The 17,344-nt window shown below is 40.7% G+C and overlaps 1 long non-coding RNA gene across 2 annotated transcripts in view; it reads right to left on the bottom strand.

Moving 5' to 3' along the window:
• LOC140521593 (uncharacterized) overlaps nucleotides 1–15,992 on the bottom strand; it is a 250,177-nt gene extending 234,185 nt beyond the window's left edge. Inside the window, exons 1-2 of one of the 2 annotated variants that reach the window (XR_011972999.1) lie at nucleotides 15,236–15,992; nucleotides 14,424–14,520 (exon numbers count right to left, since the gene is read on the bottom strand). This is a non-coding gene — a long non-coding RNA (uncharacterized lncRNA). Of the gene's footprint in view, nucleotides 1–14,319; nucleotides 14,521–15,235 lie in introns of both variants that reach the window. The other variant, XR_011972998.1, reaches the window with a different exon arrangement.
• Between the last annotated feature and the right edge of the window lie 1,352 nt (nucleotides 15,993–17,344).

Genomic DNA, 17,344 nt, shown 5'->3' on the forward strand with positions numbered 1-17,344 from the left:
ACAAATCCTGGGTTCACTATCTCTACACAAGATTTTTCACTGAAATCTCTTTCTTCTTCTTTGTCCACCCAGAATCCCAGGCAGCCATTGTGCTGACCCAGACCCCATCATCCCTGTCTGTGACTCCAGGAGACAGAGTTACCATCAACTGCAAGGTCAGTTCCAGTGTTAGCAACTACATGAACTGGTACCAGCAGAAACCAGGACAGCCAATCAAGCTCCTGATATATAGAACTTCCTCCCTGCAGTCTGGGATCCCTACCAGATTCAGTGGCAGTGGCTCTGGGACAGATTTCACCCTCACCATCAGTGCTGTGCAGGCTGAGGATGCTGCAACTTACTTCTGTTATCAATGGAATAGTTCTCCATTCCCACAGTGTTTCAGCCCTGAACACAAACCTCCCCAGGCTGCTCAGTCCTTCAGCATAGGGGAGCAGCTGCTGCCCCAGAGTCACAGGCTCAGGGCAACCACTGCCCTCAGGGGAGAATTGGGCCTAATTTAGCTCTGGTGCAGGAACCATTTGTCCCAAGGGCTCTGGTTGAGGTAGAAAGACTGAGAAAAGAGAGAAAAAGGAGGAAGAGAAATACTCTTCTGCCTGCTAAGCTTTAGCCAAGGACCACAAACCTTGCCATGGGGGCTGCTACCCGATAATGGTCTCATTCTTTTCTCTGCCCTCATACTGAACACAGCAAGTATGATTTCCACAGATACACTGAGGGAGAGGTCTTTCCCAAGTCACAGTTTTTCTTTTCTCTTTCTCAGATCTCAGGGACCATTTCCAGGCAATCTGATCTAGTTCTTTCCTCTGCACCCAGATGACTTTGGAGGAGATAATGTGGCTGTTGACTTTTCTCAGCCCTGCCTCACTTAAATCCCATTCACTTCCAAGTCAAGACATCACCCTCCTGATGTCACTTGTCTCTTCAGGAATGAAGGACAATCAAGAATTCTGTGAGGAGGAGGAAGAAGAGGAGCTGCCCCCTGTGGACCAAACTGACCAATTCCAGATGGGCAAGGCTGCTTCCTTTCTTCTTCCTTCCTTCCTCCCTTCCTCTCATGTGCAATAAGACATTGGCATTTCAGTGCTCTAACCAAAGGAATACAAATTGTTTGACACTGGGCTCTGAAAAACTAGGCTTTCCTAAAACCCATTAATATTCAAATGACAATACTTCACTATGACTTCAATTCAAATCATTCTGGTTCTCACTGATTGGCCAATAATTATCCCAACCCAAGTCTCTCTAGGCCACTGTTGGCATTTTGATGGCTCAGAGAGAGTGGAATTAGCAGTTGTTCTCGTTCTGAATACAAACCCTGAGAGTCTTCCCCTCCCCAATTGTTAGAGAGTAGATCTCCCAATCTCACCTGGCTGGAAATACAACAGCTGATCCCACTGTTGATTGGTTTGCAAACATTGATGTCCCCTCTTTCTGATCTGGGCCATTTGGCACCTTTTTCAGGAGGTTCCTAGGTGGGGAGGAGGTCAGCCCTTATTTGAGTACCTTATTTAATTTGGTCACCTGATCTCACCTTAGCCCAGCTGCTGCTCCTAAATTCTGAGTTCAAGCAATCCAGCAGCCTCAGCCTCCCTGGTATCAGGGATTACAAGCTTCAGCCCCCATGCATGACCTACATACCAGGGCTACTGTGGTTATCAGTCTGTCCTTCTGGGCTTTTCATGTCCCTCTGCATCAGGACATTCTGATAAACTTCTCCAGTTTCTTTATACCTAGTTGGTTTGTTTGCTACAGTGTGCTACTGCTATAGACCATAATTAAATCAGCCATTCCCCAACTGATAAGTATTAAGGACCTGACAGGGGCTCTTAGAAGTCCTATGAGTTGGCCATTGAGAAAAAACAGCCTAACACAGGTCCTTGGATAAAGGTACATAGAGATGGTTCAGTTTCCGATCTTCACTGGGCTAGGCTGAAGCAATGTAATTATGTATATAATGTAATGTAATGTAATTTTTTCCTCACAATTCCCATATTGCATAATTACATTAAGTAATTGAAAAATGTAACAGAGGGTGGAGCCAAGATGGTGGAGTAGAAAGACACACATACACATAGCTCCGAACCCACAGAACGGCTACAGGGGAGTAACTCATGGCGAATTCTGCACCGAGAGGCCATGGAATATTGGAGCGAGGGAGATTTCTGTTCCGGAGGGACCTGCAAACCTCTCGTGGGGGGTCCTTCACTCTGCGGACTGGGCTCCATTACTGGGAGATGAGGGCAGCCCTTCAGCGGCCGTGGCACCGAGAGGAAAAGATCCGAGCAGGCTTCGGGGATGGGATCTCCAGAGGCCACGCAGGTCCCTCCACCCACAGAGGAACCTGCAAACCTCTCGCAAAAGGTCCGTCATGCTGCACTGCAGACACGGAGCCCAGCCCAGCCCAGACCTGCTGCGGCCACAGCACCAAGAGAAACAGACGCGAGCAGGTTTCAGGGACAGAATCTCCAGCAGCCACACAAGTCCCTCCACCCACAGGTGACGGGGGTCGGTGAGAGAGTCTCTTGGGCGGGTCGAGAGGGGAGTAGGGTGCCCCCATGATTCGAGCCCCCCCGGGAGGTAGAAGCTGAGAGGCGGCTGCAGACTGGGGCTCCCCAAGCAGGCGAGAGCCTGGATCCATTGTGGAAGGTCTGTGCATAAACCCCCTGAGGGAACTGAGCCTGAGAGGAGGCCCTGCCCTGACCTGACCACCTGAACATAATTCTCACACTGAATAGCAGCCCTGCCTCCGCCAAAAGCCCTGAGGCTGGAAGCAGCATTTGAATCTCAGACCCCAAACACTGGCTGGGAGGACCAGGAGGCGAAGTGGGTGTGAGGAGAATATTCAGAGGTCAAGTCACTGGCTGGGAAAATGCCCAGAAAAGGGAAAAGAAATAAGACTATTGAAGGCTACTTTCTTGGAGAACATACATTTCCTCCCTTCCTTTCTGATGAGGAAGAACAATGCTTACCATCAGGCAAAGACACAGAAATCAAGGATTCTGTGTCCCAGCCCACCCAATGGGCTCAGGCCATAGAAGAGCTCAAAAAGGATTTTGAAAATCAAGTTAGAGAGGTGGAGGAAAAACTGGGAAGAGAAATGAGAGAGATGAAAGAGAAGCATGAAAAGCAGATCAGCTCCCTGCTAAAGGAGACCCAAAAAAATGTTGAAGAAATTAACACCTTGAAAACTAGCCTAACTCAATTGGCAAAAGAGGTTCAAAAAGCCAATGAGGAGAAGAATGCTTTCAAAAGCAGAATTAGCCAAATGGAAAAGGAGATTCAAAAGCTCACTGAAGAAAATAGTTCTTTCAAAACTAGAATGGCACAGATGGAGGCTAAGGACTTTGCGAGAAAGTATGATATCACAGAACAAAGAGAGAAGAATGGAAAAATGGAAAATAATGTGAAATATCTCATTGGAAAAACAACTGACCTGGAAAATAGATTCAGGAGAGACAATTTAAAAATTTTGTGACTACCTGAAAGCCATGATCAAAAAGAAGAGCCTAGACATCATCTTCCATGAAATTATCAAGGAAAACTGCCCTGAGATTCTAGAACCAGAGGGCAAAATAAATATTCAAGGAATCCACAGAACACCGCATGAAAGAGATCCAAAAAGAGAAACTCCTAGGAATATTGTGGCCAAATTCCAGAATTCCCAGGTGAAAGAGAAAATAGTGCAAGCAGCTAGAAAGAAACAATTCAAGTATTGTGGAAATACAATCAGGATAATACAAGATCTAGCAGCCTCTACGTTAAGGGATCGAAGGGCATGGAATAGGATATTCCAGAAGTCAAAGGAACTAGGACGAAAACCAAGAATCACCTACCCAGCAAAACTGAGTATAATACTTGAGGGGAAAAAATGGTCTTTCAATAAAATAGAGGATTTTCAAATTTTCTTGATGAAAAGACCAGAGCTGAAAAGAAAATTTGACTTTCAAACACAAGAATGAAGAGAACCATGAAAAGGTGAACAGCAAAGAGAAGTCATAAGGGACTTACTAAAGTTGAACTGTTTACATTCCTACATGGAAAGACAATATTTGTAACTCTTGAAACATTTCAGTATCTGGGAACTGGGTGGGATTACACACATACACATGCACACAAGCACACATACATAGAGACAGAGTGCATAGAATGAATTGAAGAGGATGGGATCATATCTTAAAAAAAAATGAAATCAAGCAGTGAGAGAGAAAGATATTGGGAGGAGAAAGGGAGAAATTGAATGGGGCAAATTATCTCTCATAAAAGAGGCAAGCAAAAGACTCATTAGTGGAGGGATAAAGAGGGGAGGTGAGAGAAAAACATGAGATCTACTCTCATCACATTCCACTAAAGGAAAGAATATAATGCACACTCATTTTGGTAGGAAAACCCATCTCACAATACAGGAAAGTGGGGGACAAGGGGACAAGCAGGGTGGGGGGGATGATAGAAGGGAGGGCGTGGGGAGGAGAATGCAATTCGAGGTCGACACTCATGGGGAGGGATAGGATCAAAAGAGAATAGAAGTAATGGGGGACAGGATAGGATGGAGGGAAATATAGTTAGTCCTATACAACACAACTATTATGGAAGTCATTTGCAAAACTACACAAATTTGGCCTATATTGAATTGCTTGCCTTCCAAAGGGTGGAGAGGGAGGGAGGTAAAGAAGTTGGAACTCAAACTGTTAGGATCAACTGTAATGTTCTTACCACTAGGAAATAAGAAATACAGGTAAAGGGGTAAAGAAAGCTATCTGGCCCTACAGGACAAAAGAGAAGACGGAGACAAGGGCAGAGAGGGATGATAGAAGAAAGAGTAGATTAGTCACAGGGGCAATTAGAATGCTTGGGTTTGGGGGGGAGGGGATGAAAGGGGAGAAAATTTGTAATGCAAAATTTTGTGAAAATGAATGTTAAAAATTAAATAAAAAAAGAAAAAAAGAAAAAAGAAAAAGAAAAATGTAACAGAAATACAGAAAAGAAGACAAACAGCTACTCCCCCACAACAATCCAAGGAACACATTCTGCCCACACAACCTACTAGAACAAAGAATCTCCAAGTCCCCTCCATCTCCATTCATCTAATACTGGATTCTTTTTTTACTTTATTAATTTTATTTATTTTCAGTGTTCTACAATCACTACCATGTTACTTAGATTTTTTCCCCTCCCTTCATCCTCTCTCTCCCTCTCCCTCCCCAAGATGGCATATAATTTTATATAAGTTCTCCACATACATTCCTATTAAATACATTTTCATTATACTCATACTACACAGAAGAATTAAAATGAATGGGAGAAATCATATAACAAACCAAAATATAATACAAAAGAAAATGATCTGCTACATTCTGTGAATGAATTTCATAGTTCTTTCTCTGGATGTGGAAGGTATTTGGCCTTAAAAGACCATTTTTTTAAGTCCTTGCATTGCAATGAAGTTCCAGGTCTACCAGAAAAAACTCTGACACACTGCGATCATTGCTGTGCACAAAGTTCTCCTGGTTCTGCTCCTTTTGCTCAGCATCAGATCATATAAGTCTTTCCAGGCCTCTCTGAAGTCTTCCTGTTCATCATTTCTTATAGTGCAATAACGTTTCATTACATTCATACACCATAATTTATTCAGCCATTCCCCAATTGATGGGCATCCCCTTGATTTCCAGGTTTTGGCCACCACAAAGGGTGCTGCTATAAATATTTTTGTACATGTGGGACCCTTTCCCATTTTTATGATCTCTTGGGGATACAGTCCTAGAAATGCTATTGCTGGGTCAAAGGGTATGCATATTTTTGTAGCCCTTTGGGCATAGTTCCAACTTGCTCTCCAGCATGGTTGGATCAGCTCACAGTTCCACCAACAATGGATAAGTGTTCCTGCTCTCACACAACCCCTCCAACATTTATCATCCTCCTGTTCTGTCAGGTTAGTCAATCTGATATGTAGGATGTGGTACCTCAGAGCTGTTTTGATTTTCATTTCTCTAATCAAACGTGATTTAGAGCATAAGACTAGACTTTTAGTTGTCTTGAAATTCTGTTGGTTCCTTACTTTTGTTTTTAACTCAGCTTTCTTTCTTTCTTAACCCCATTCTTTACACAGACACTTGTGAACTCTTGGTCTCTAGACTCAGAGCCCTCTGAGCTCTCCTGGGAAGAAAGAGAAGGTTCCCCTAAATATAGCACCTGTCACAGCCATGACCTTGTCCAGCCTAGGACAAGTCCATTGAAAATAGCAAGAAAAGAAGAAGGTACATGAGGTCACACTTTCAAGGAAACACAACTAGACCACTACCTCCATGAGAATATCAAAAGTCTTGGGTTCTTCAGTTGAGGCAGGGCAAGCACTGTTTTGCATGGTGATCTCCAAAGGACCTTTCACAAGCCCAGCCTCACTTCCAAATATTTACCACCTTTCTCATTGAGCTCAGAGCTATCTACCATCAACTCTACAAGCATCACAATGCTCTCCCCTTCCTTGCTCATTTACCTCCTGCTCTTCCAGCCTCAAGGTAAGACTTCCAATGAGGAACAGGTTGGCCCCACTTTAGAGGCAGAAGTTTTCCAGTGGAAATCTCCGACACAACCTGAGGGTGAGGGAACAACTCCTGTGTTCACTGTCTCTACATAGGATTCTTCACTGAAATCTCTTTCTTCTTCTTTTCTTACCAACAAGCCCAGGCAGCCACTGGCATGACCAGATACCATCATCCCTGTCTGTGACTGTAGGAGAGACATTCACCATCACCTGCAAGGCCAGTTCCAGCACTGGCATCTACATGAACTGGTAGCAGCAGAAATGTTATTGTTTTCACCATTGTTATCATCACCATCATCCTCATTGTTGTAGCTATACCTTCTTTGACACAAACTGGCTACGTGACCTTGAACAAGTCCCTTCACCTTCTCAGGCCTCAGTTTCCTTGTCTGTCTGGTGGAGTATACCTGGGTAAACTCAAAAGTTCCTTCAGCTGCAGTTTCTCTTAAGGTCACTAAGGAGTATTGGGAGCCTTTGAAGGTATATTTGGCTTGACTCAGCAATGGGTGGTCACTAGATGGCAGCAACACAAAGAAGAGGGCTGTTGGAGTCAGCTTGTTTGGTTTGTCTTTTTGTAACATAAGAGGCAAAACAGGAAAAGCTGGGAAGCGAACATTTGGTGGGGATATGTTAGTAGCCTTCAAATACATAAAGGTTTAAATGTTTATCATTTCCAAAGAAATTTCTTTCACTTTTTCCCCTTCTGTACCCAAGACTTGTTATAATATCTTGTTATCAGGTAATTAAGAACTGCTTTGAATGAATACATTTGAGGGTTGTTTGTTTTTATGTTTTCTTAAGTCCTTAGCATTCTGGAAGGCTGAACCAATCTTAACTGACAAGAGTTATGGGTATATATATGTTATGTCAAAATAATTAGAACCTCTTTATGAATCAGAGATGTGTAGTTATGGAAGGAGCCCTTTCTCAAGTATCTCACCATTGGAAATATTCAAATACTCACTTAGAACTTGAGCTGAGAGGGATTTCAGTGACCATTGAGTTCAGCATGGCCATAGCAAGAATCCCACTGTAGCATACCTGACAAGTGACCATCCACTTCCTGCTTGATAGTCTCTCCAAGAAGAGAGGGCTTATCTTGAGGCAATCCATCTCATGTGGAGAGAGCTTCCATTATTTGGAAGTTTTTGCTAACTTCAGACAGAAATTTGCCTCTTTGCAAACTTCCTCTCATTGCTTCTGGTTGTGATCTCTGGGGATAAGCAGAATAAGTTACTCTTTCTTTTACATGACAACCATTATCTCCAACTTATTAATGTCCTTCATAAAACATGATGCTCATTAATGAACACAATGTTGCAGATGGCATTTGATGAAGTCTGGGTACAATATAACTCTTACTTCCCAGCTCCTAGGAGCTGTTCCTCGCTTAATACCTTAATGCAGGCCAAGGGCACATTTATCACATTGCTAGCTTAAATGGATTTTGCTCTTCACTAAAACTCTCAGATCATTTTCAGAGCAGCTACTTCCTATCTTTCTGTCCATACTTCCTTCATTTTAAACTTGTGAGGTGTGTGTGTGTGTGTATGTGTGTATGTGTGTGTGTGTCTGTGTATACTATGCATTCACTCCTTTGGAACTTCACCCTCTTAGATTCAGCCTAGGTTTCTAACCTATCAAAATTGTGTTAGCCTTGAAGGACAGTGGTATTCTCAACAGTAATAGGAAAATTAAAAGGGAGCTATATTTGAAATAAAGAAAATGAGCCCTATTTTCGATATGTTAAGTTCACAACCTCTTGTTAAAGGAAGCACAAAAATATACTGAAGAAAATAACTCTTTAAAAATAGACCAACTCAGATGGCAAAAGAAGCCCAAAAGCTCAATGAGGAGAAGAATGTCTTAACAAGCAGAATGAGACAAATAGAAAAGGAATTCCCAAAGCTTGCTGAACAAAATAATTCCTTCAAAATTTAGTTGGAGCAAATGACAGCTAATGACTTTATGAGAAATTAAGAAATCACAAAAAAAAACCTCAAAATAATGAAGTTAGAGAAGACAGTGTGAAAAGTCTAATTGGAAAAACATATGACCTGAAAAATAGATCCAGAAGAGAAAATGTAAATGTTATTGGACTACCTGAAAGCCATGACCAAAGAAATGATCCTAGACATCATCTTTCAAGAAATTATCAAGGAAAATTGCCCTGATATTATGGAACAAGTATGTAAAATACAAATTGAAAGAATCCACTGAGCACCTCTTGAAAGAGATCCTACAATGAAAATTCATGGGAATATTATAGCAAATTTCAGAGTTCCCAGATCAAAGAAAAAATACTGCAAGAACAACCAGAGAGAAATAATTCAAGCATTGATGTGCCACAGTCAGGATAAAACCAGATTTAGCAGCTTCTACATTAAAGTAGTAGAGGGCATGGAAGAGGATATTTAAGAGTGCAAAAGAGCTTGGATTACAGCCAAGAATCACCTACACAGCAACACTGAGAAGAGTCATTCAGGGGGGAAAAGGAATATTCAATGAGACAAAGGACTTTCAAATATTCTTGATGAAAATACCAGAACTGAACAGAAAATTTGACTTTCAAAGAAAAGACTCAAAAGAAACATAAAGAGGTAAACAGGGAAGGAAAATCATAAAGGAATTAATATGCTTCAGTTGTCTATATTCCTACATGGGAAGATCTTTGTAACTCATCAGAACTTTCTCTTTATTAAGGTAGCTAGGAGTATATACAGACAAAAGGCACAGGTGTTAGATGAATATAAAGGGATGATATTTAAAAACAATTAAGGGTTGAGAGAGTAATGTGCTATGAGAAAGGGAAAGGGAAAGGCAAAAGGGGCTTAACTGTTTCACCAAAAGGCAAAAAAATTATTGAAAGTGGAGAGGAACAGGACGGAGGTGAAGAAAAATAAATGAAACTTGCTCTCATCAGAACTGACTAAAAGATGGACTAACATACACACTGTATTGGGTATAAAAATCTCTCTTACCCCATAGGAAAGTAAGAGGCAAATAGGATAAAAGAAGAGGCAGGGGAGGGGGAGACAAATGGAAGGGAGGGCACATAATGCAAGGGGATAGTTAGAAGGAAAACATATTTGAGAGAGGACAGTGTGAAAGGTGGAAGAGAAATGAATTAATGGGGGGAAGAGGATGGAGAGAAATACAGTTAGCCATCATATGTATGAAAAAAAATTTAAGCAGGTTTCTCTGATAAAGGCATCATTGCTCAAACCTACAGAGAACTGATTCAAATTTATAAAAATAAAAGGCATTCCCCAATGGATTAATGATCAAAAGATATGATCATTTCTCTGATGAAATAATATGAAAAAAATACTCAGTATTACTGGGAGAATAACAAATTAAAACAATTCTGAGGTACTACTTCATACTAGATTTACTAATAAGACAGAAGAATAACAAATGTTGGAGGGAATGTTGGGAAAAGGAGACATCAATACATTGTTGGTGGAATTGTGATTTGATTCAACCATTCCGTTGAGTAATTTGGAACTATGCCCAAAGGCCTATAAAACCATGCATACCCTTTGACCCAGCAATACCACCACTAGGTCTGTATCCCAAAAGAAATAAAAAACAAAAAGGAAAAGGACTTTATATGTACAAAAATATTTATAGCATCACTTACCTGGGGGAAGGAATTGGAAATTGAAGGAATGCCCTTCAATTGAGGAATGGCTGAACAAGTTGAGGAGTGCAATTACAATGGAATTGTTGTTGTTGTATTTGTCCTTCATTTGCGAAGAGGATCATGATATGAGGATGATGCCATGACTTGCAGTTGCCTTTGATTTGGGTGAGTGAGGACTGTACAAGGTCATCATCCTGACTTTCTTCTCCTGAGCCATCAGAGTCCAGTGACCTGATATTCCTCAGGAGGACTGGAGATGGCCCAGGATGCATTAAGATCTTATAATGAAATACTTTTGTATCATAAGAAAAAATGAACTGGATGGTCTCAGAAAAACCAGGAAATCCTTACAGGGGCTGATAGAAAGCCAAATGTAATGTGTGCAAATTAACAGCCATATTGTAACATGATCAGCTGTGAAGGACTTAGGTATTCTCAGCAAAATCAGGATCCAAGAAAACTCTTCAGGACTTACAATGACAATGCTCTCCATCCCAAGGGAAAGAACTGATGGTGTCTGAACATAGATTGAAGCATACTTTTGTTGTATTCAATTTTTCTTGAGTTTTATCATCCATGTTTTCCTTCAGAATATGACGATTGTGGATATGTTTTACCTGACTCCCCATGTAGAACCCATATTGAATTGCTTGCTTTCTCAAAGGGAGGGGGGGAAGGGAGAGAATTTGGAATTCAAAGCTTTTTAAAAGAGTGTTGAAAATTGCTTTTACATATAACTGGGAGGGGAATAAAATACTAAATAAGCAAAGAAAAGAGAAGCAAGAATAAAAAAGATTTATATGAAATGAAGTTGAGGGAGCAACAGGGAGAATTTATCCAGAAAAGTCTTCTTTTAAGCTCTGTTTCGGTGGCAGATCTGATAGTATGTGGGTGATGAAGTCAGGAGGACTCGTCTTCCTGAGCTCAAATCTGGCTTCATACATTTACTTGGTATGTGACCCTTTGCAAGTCACTTAACCCTCATTGCCTCAGTTTTCACATCTCTAACAATGAGCTGGAGAAGGAAATGGCAAGTCACTCCAGGATCTTTGCCAAGAAAACCCCAAATGGGATCATGAAGAATTGAATGGAACTGAAAAGACTGAACAATAAAGCTGTACATATATATTACTCTAACATTTAATAAGCCCTATATTGGATCCTCACAGAGCGTAGGTGTCATTATTATTACCACTTTACAGATGAGAAAACTCAGGTGTGGAAAAGTTAAGTGACTTCTCCACGGCCACACAGCTTGCAACCTAATCCATTGTATCAGATAGCTGCCTAATTAGAGTCAAAGAAATATGGCACATGAATGTAATAGAATACTACTGTGCTACAGGTAATGATGGCCATGGTGATTTCAGAAAATCCTGAAAAGACTTACATCACCTTATGCTGAGGGAAATGAGCAGAACCTGAAAACCATTGTACACGACACCAGCAACACTGTGTGATGATCAGCTATGACTGACTTACCTTTTCTCAGGAATGCAACGATCTAAGAAAATTGCAAAACATTCATGATGGAAAATGCTATCCACATCCACAAAAAGAACTATAGAATCTGAATAAAGATTGAAACATACTATTTTCTGTTTTTTTCTAAAACTAAATATGTAAATAATATAATAAAATATCACACACACAGAATGAAACAATAAATACAGTATAACTTTTATGACCATGCTTCCCCCTGAAGTAAAATATGCAAAACAGACATCTTTTTCTTCTTTGTAGAGGTTTGGGTGACGGCTGTGGAATATTGCATATACTGTCAGAACCCACTGATACAGTGGTTACTTTACCATTTTTTCCTTTCTTTTTTAAAAAATTCTTTATTACAAGAAAGGGTTTTCTGGGAAGGGGAAAGGACAGTCAGACATAAAGGTGAAACAAAACCAAAACTTCAATTGAAACTATTACATCATAAGCAGGATTCGAATTTAGACCTTCCTGACTCCAAAAGCATTACTCTAGCCACCAGGCAACACTGCCTTCCTAGGGAGAAGAAAGAGAGGCAGAATGGTCTCATAATCAAGCAGGGGATTTAAGGCATTAAAAGACAATGTTTGAAGCCCAATTATGTCATTTTGAGTCAGGTGACCATGAGTAAATCAAACCCTCACGCTCCTCATCTATAAAATGGGGAAGAAGCATTTGTGTGGCAGCTACTCTCCACCAGGCAACGTGCCAAACACTATACATCTCTACCTCATTTGATCCCCACAACAACTCTGCAATTATTCCCATTTTATACATGAGAGAAGAGAGACAAACAGAGATTAAATGACTTTCCCAAGGTGACAAGAGCTAATGTTTCAGACCAGATTTAAGCAGAGGTCTTTCTGATTCCAGGCCTGCCTCTCTAACCACTATACCACCAGCTGCCCCAAATGGGAATAATAATAATATGGCCATGAACATCCTCAAAGCAGGGGAAAGACTTTGTAAATTGTTAAATGGCCATTGTACTTGGCTGTTGCTATAATCACACAAATGGGTGATGAACTAAAGAATTCCCACTGAGTCAGTGAACAATTGGAAAGGAAAACAGATTGTAGCATTAGAAGAGAGGAAAGGGACTGGAAAAATAGAGGGCAGATGGGGATGATATATTTATAAATCAGTCAATAAATATGTATTAAGCACCTTCAATGTGACAGGCACTCTGAAAGAGCTGGGAATACACAAAGAGGCCAAAGAGAGTCCCTGCCCTCAAGGAGCTCACAGTATAATGGAGTATAGAGCATACAAAGAAACAGAGGCAGAAGTAAACTCTGTACAAGATTAGTAACAAAGGAATCCAGCAGAGTAGAAACTAGATGAAATGAACATAGGTTCAGGCAAAGATGCTGTCGTCTTAAACACTGGTCAGCTTTGTCTGTATGTACAAGCACAACGGAAGAGAGATTTGAAATGTGGAGGGGGAGCTCAAAACTGTGGAGATGGGTGAGGAAGGGGGTGAAGAGTGAGAAAAAGGAAATATGGAGAATGGGTTCAAGGAAAGAATAGCTCTTTCTTTCAGTCAAGAGGGGAATGATATCAGAAGGATGATTTGATGACATTAATGCCCTGGTTCTAGGAAGGAGCTAGAGAAGCTTAGGACAAATAGTGATTCTACTCTGCCTGTTTTTGACACACTCTCCCAACTGGTTCTTGGGACCTCTCCTGCCCACAGCCCTGAGGCTGCTATCTTTTTTGAGTAGGAAATCAGGGCTGACCTGGAAACAGAAAGCCCTCTTCATGAGGAAATGAAACGAAAAGCACTGAAAAAAAACACAAATAACCCAGAATTGAATGCTAGTTTCTTCTCTTTAGGGGACAAAAGCAGGTGATAGATACCCAGGGATAGTTATCAAGGGCTTCAAGGAAGAAATATGCAGCACAGATCACAGGGTGAGAATTGCAGTGAAAGGACACCATTCATTATAACCCACTGCCTGCTAAAAGGATGGAAATCTTTCATGTCTTAGATATTATTATACAAGTATAATAATCTTTTACCTGATAAGGAACTCAGAAAAATGATTGATTTCCAGTTGCACAAAGACCTTTTACACAGAAAGAGGGAGAAGCAAAGTTATATCAGCACTCCTTACTCTGTGGAAGGAAGTCAGGAAGGCAGAAGGGTGTACTTCATTTTCCAAAATCACAGTAGTGAAATTAAATATTAATATTAAAAATATTAACTTCCAAACTCATTAATGATTAATCTCCAAGCCTCCAGAATCTTCTAAAATGTTTTTAGCAGTTCTACAATTTGGTTCATCTAACTTGATGTCCATAGTTTCAGCGGGGCCAATGTTGTGAAATATCTTACAGGATTTTCCTCATTTCTCACAAGCTAATCGCCCACAGAAAGCTTAAGGGGAGAGTTGGTTCTAATTACTGAGGCAACTTCTTTTCCTATAACCTCCAAAAGAACAAAAAAGTTCATTAATTTTACCGGTTCACTAATTTTTCTCTGGCTACAAATTTTGGAAGCTTTTCTGGTTGACTATACTTTAAATATTTCAAGATTACATGATCTAGTTAAAAGCACAAACATGATATAAACATTTTACAATCACAGGGACACAGACAAAATGAGGAATATAAACAACAAAGTGCACAAATCTAATTTTACCTGATTGACCAGGGGTGTGCAGAAACCAGAGGCGTACACAGACCAGAAGCCCACAGACAGACCAGAAGCACACAGACAGGCCAGGTTACGGAACATATCCTCACCTTCAGAGGAGATCTTTCTGACACAGTATGGTCCCTGGCCCAGAGTCAGCTTGGAGAGAAATGTGGACTTCTCCCAAATCTGTGTGAGTCTGAGACACTAGAAGAGAATAGAGAAGGGACTCATCCCCATCAAGGCCACAACTTCAGAAGAATAGCTCCTGGGACCAAAGTGCAGAGCTGTCTGCAGTCACCTGTACTATCTGAGTCTCAGCACGAAAAATGTCCCTCCAGAGCTCACAGTAAGAAAGACAAACAGATTTGGGTTGTATGGAGGTTTACTTCTCTCAATCTAGTGGCATGAAAGTAGAGTTACAGTTGGAATTGACTAAGAAAGGGTTAAGTGAGGGGGATTATAAAGCAAGGAACTGGCCCAGTCTCAGGACATCTGTGCAAGTTTAACTAGGTCTTGTTGTTGCTGACAAAGCAGGAGGATTTGGGGTCACTCAGAGACCACCACAGAGGACTGTTGGTATCTTGGTCCAGAACAGCTTAAATCATCCTCTCCCATTGTCCAGGACACCTTTTCAGCCTTTGTAGGAAAGCAGGTTTCACATGCAATACAAAAAATTGAAGCTCAGTGAACTCATGAGGCATCCCATAGACTTCAAGAAGTTCTAAGTAGGATGGATGACAATTCCTGACCTTGCTCTTATGCACACACATTCCCATCTGCCATATCCATGCCTTTGTACTGGATAACCCCCATGCAGTATTCCCCCTCTACCCTTTAGAATCCCCAGATTAGCTTAAATCTTGGGTCAAGTGCTATCTTCTACATGAAAATGTGGCACCACCTTCTCCCACAAAATTACCTGTTTATTTTGCAGATGGAATGGGTTGATCACTCAGATGCAAGGTATCCATAATGTCTAACACAGAGGAATCACTTCATAAATTGCTTGTGGAGTACATGATTTGCTGATTGAAAAGAGATCCTTAACAAGGGAATGTCAAGTCCTAAAAGGAATCAAAGGCACAGGATGAGAAATAAAGTGTCTTTAACGGAGACACCAAGGGAGCAAACCTCTCACCTTGGGGTTGTCCCATGAGTACAGAGTACAATGGATTTTGCAGACAGGAGATCTATGAAAAAGTTTTTTACTTTTAGGAGGGAAGGGAAAAGAAATAAGATGGCCCAGTTATGAGATGCCAGATGCCCTTGGGGTATCTAAGCAACAAAAACTACTTCATTCTGGCTGTATTATCCCTCAGGGCATGGATCCTAACAGGAGGAGTAAGAAAGTCAGGGGCCAGCCTGGCTCAAGCTGATTGTGTTTAAAAGGAAAGATTTCAAGGTACAGGCTGGTTATTGTTGTTTATTGTTCATCCTTCAATCTGGAAGAGGACCAATGACATCAGGAAGGGACTGTCTTGATTTCAAAGTGAGCTGGGTTTGGGTGAGGCAGAGCTCTATGAAATCATCAGCCTCACTATCTCCTGTGGAGTCATCAGAGTCCAGCGGCAAGACATAGGTTAAGATAACGGGTTCGATGGCTACAGATGCAGTGGCAGAGAGATCTTTCCCTGATCTCCTTTTTTCATTTCTGTTTCTCAGATTTCATGGACCATCTCTAGTCATCCTGATCTATGCCTTGGCACTGGGGCCAGAGGCTCCCATTCATTTTCATTCTTCTATGAAACATGAGTAATATTAAAAAGTGGTTAATGAGAATGTATGTGTAGAAACCATATAAGATTGCATGCCATCTCAGGGAGGGAGGATGGAGGGAGAAGGAGAAAATCTAAGACTCGTGGCAGTGATTGTAGAAAACTAAAAGCAAATAAATTGATTTTAAATGAAAGAACTCACGATCTGATAAAAACTGTTGAAAAAAATGGAGAACTGTGTACAGAAATTGGCATAGACCAAAATCCTGTACCATATACCAAGATAAGGTCAAAATGAGTACAGGATTCAGTCATAATGGATGAAACTAGAGGCAAATTAGGACAGAAAGCAGTAGTCAAATCTATGGAAAAGTGAAGAATTTATGAACAAATAAGATATAGAGTACACTATGAAAGCAGAATGGATAATTTTGATTCCATTAAATTAAAAAGAGATTGCACAAAGAAACCCAATGCTACCAAGATTAGAAGGGAAGCAGAAAGCTGGAAAACAATTTTCATATCCTGTGAAACTGAAAAAGGTATCATTTATCAAACATATAGAGAACTGAGCTTAATCTATAAAAAATACAAGTTATTTCTCAAGTGAAAAAAAGACCAAAGGATACAAACAGGCAGTTTTCAGATGAGGAAGTTATCCATAGTCATATGTAAAAATGCTCTAAATCACTACTGATTAGAGAAATGGAAATTAAAACAACTCTGAGATACCACATCACACCTATCAGATTGCTAAAATGACAAAACAGGAAAATGATAAATGTTGGAGATGTGTGGAAATTGGAACACTAAGGCATTGTTAGTGGAGCTGTAAACTGATCCAAGCATTTAGAACTCAAAATGAAATCAAAGTGAATGTTGAAAACTAAAAACAAATAATTTTTAAAAAATGAAAGACAAACATCAATTTGTGAATAGTTGTAGATACTCCACTGCCAACCTAGCTGTTCAGTTGCAGCTGAGCAATGTTCCTTCTTTCACTCCTTCCATCCTTTCTTCCTTCCTTCTTCATTTTCCCCCACTGGAGAGTCACACATTGACCTATGGTTCTCTCTTTCTTTTCTTTATCTTTCTTCCTTCCTTCCTTTCTTTTTATTCTTTCTTCTATGCTTTACTCAAACACTTGTCAATTCTGGGTCTCTAGACTCAGGGTCATCTGATCGCTCCAGGAAGGTAGGGAGGACTCACCCAACATCACACCACTCTCCTCCAAACCATTCCTACCCTCCATGTTTATTACCTCCATTGGCCACTTGGCAAAGCTATCATCATGTCCAGCCTAAGGCATGTTC

Source organism: Notamacropus eugenii, chromosome 1 (genome assembly GCF_028372415.1).
Source record: "Notamacropus eugenii isolate mMacEug1 chromosome 1, mMacEug1.pri_v2, whole genome shotgun sequence".
NCBI lineage: Eukaryota > Metazoa > Chordata > Mammalia > Diprotodontia > Macropodidae > Notamacropus > Notamacropus eugenii.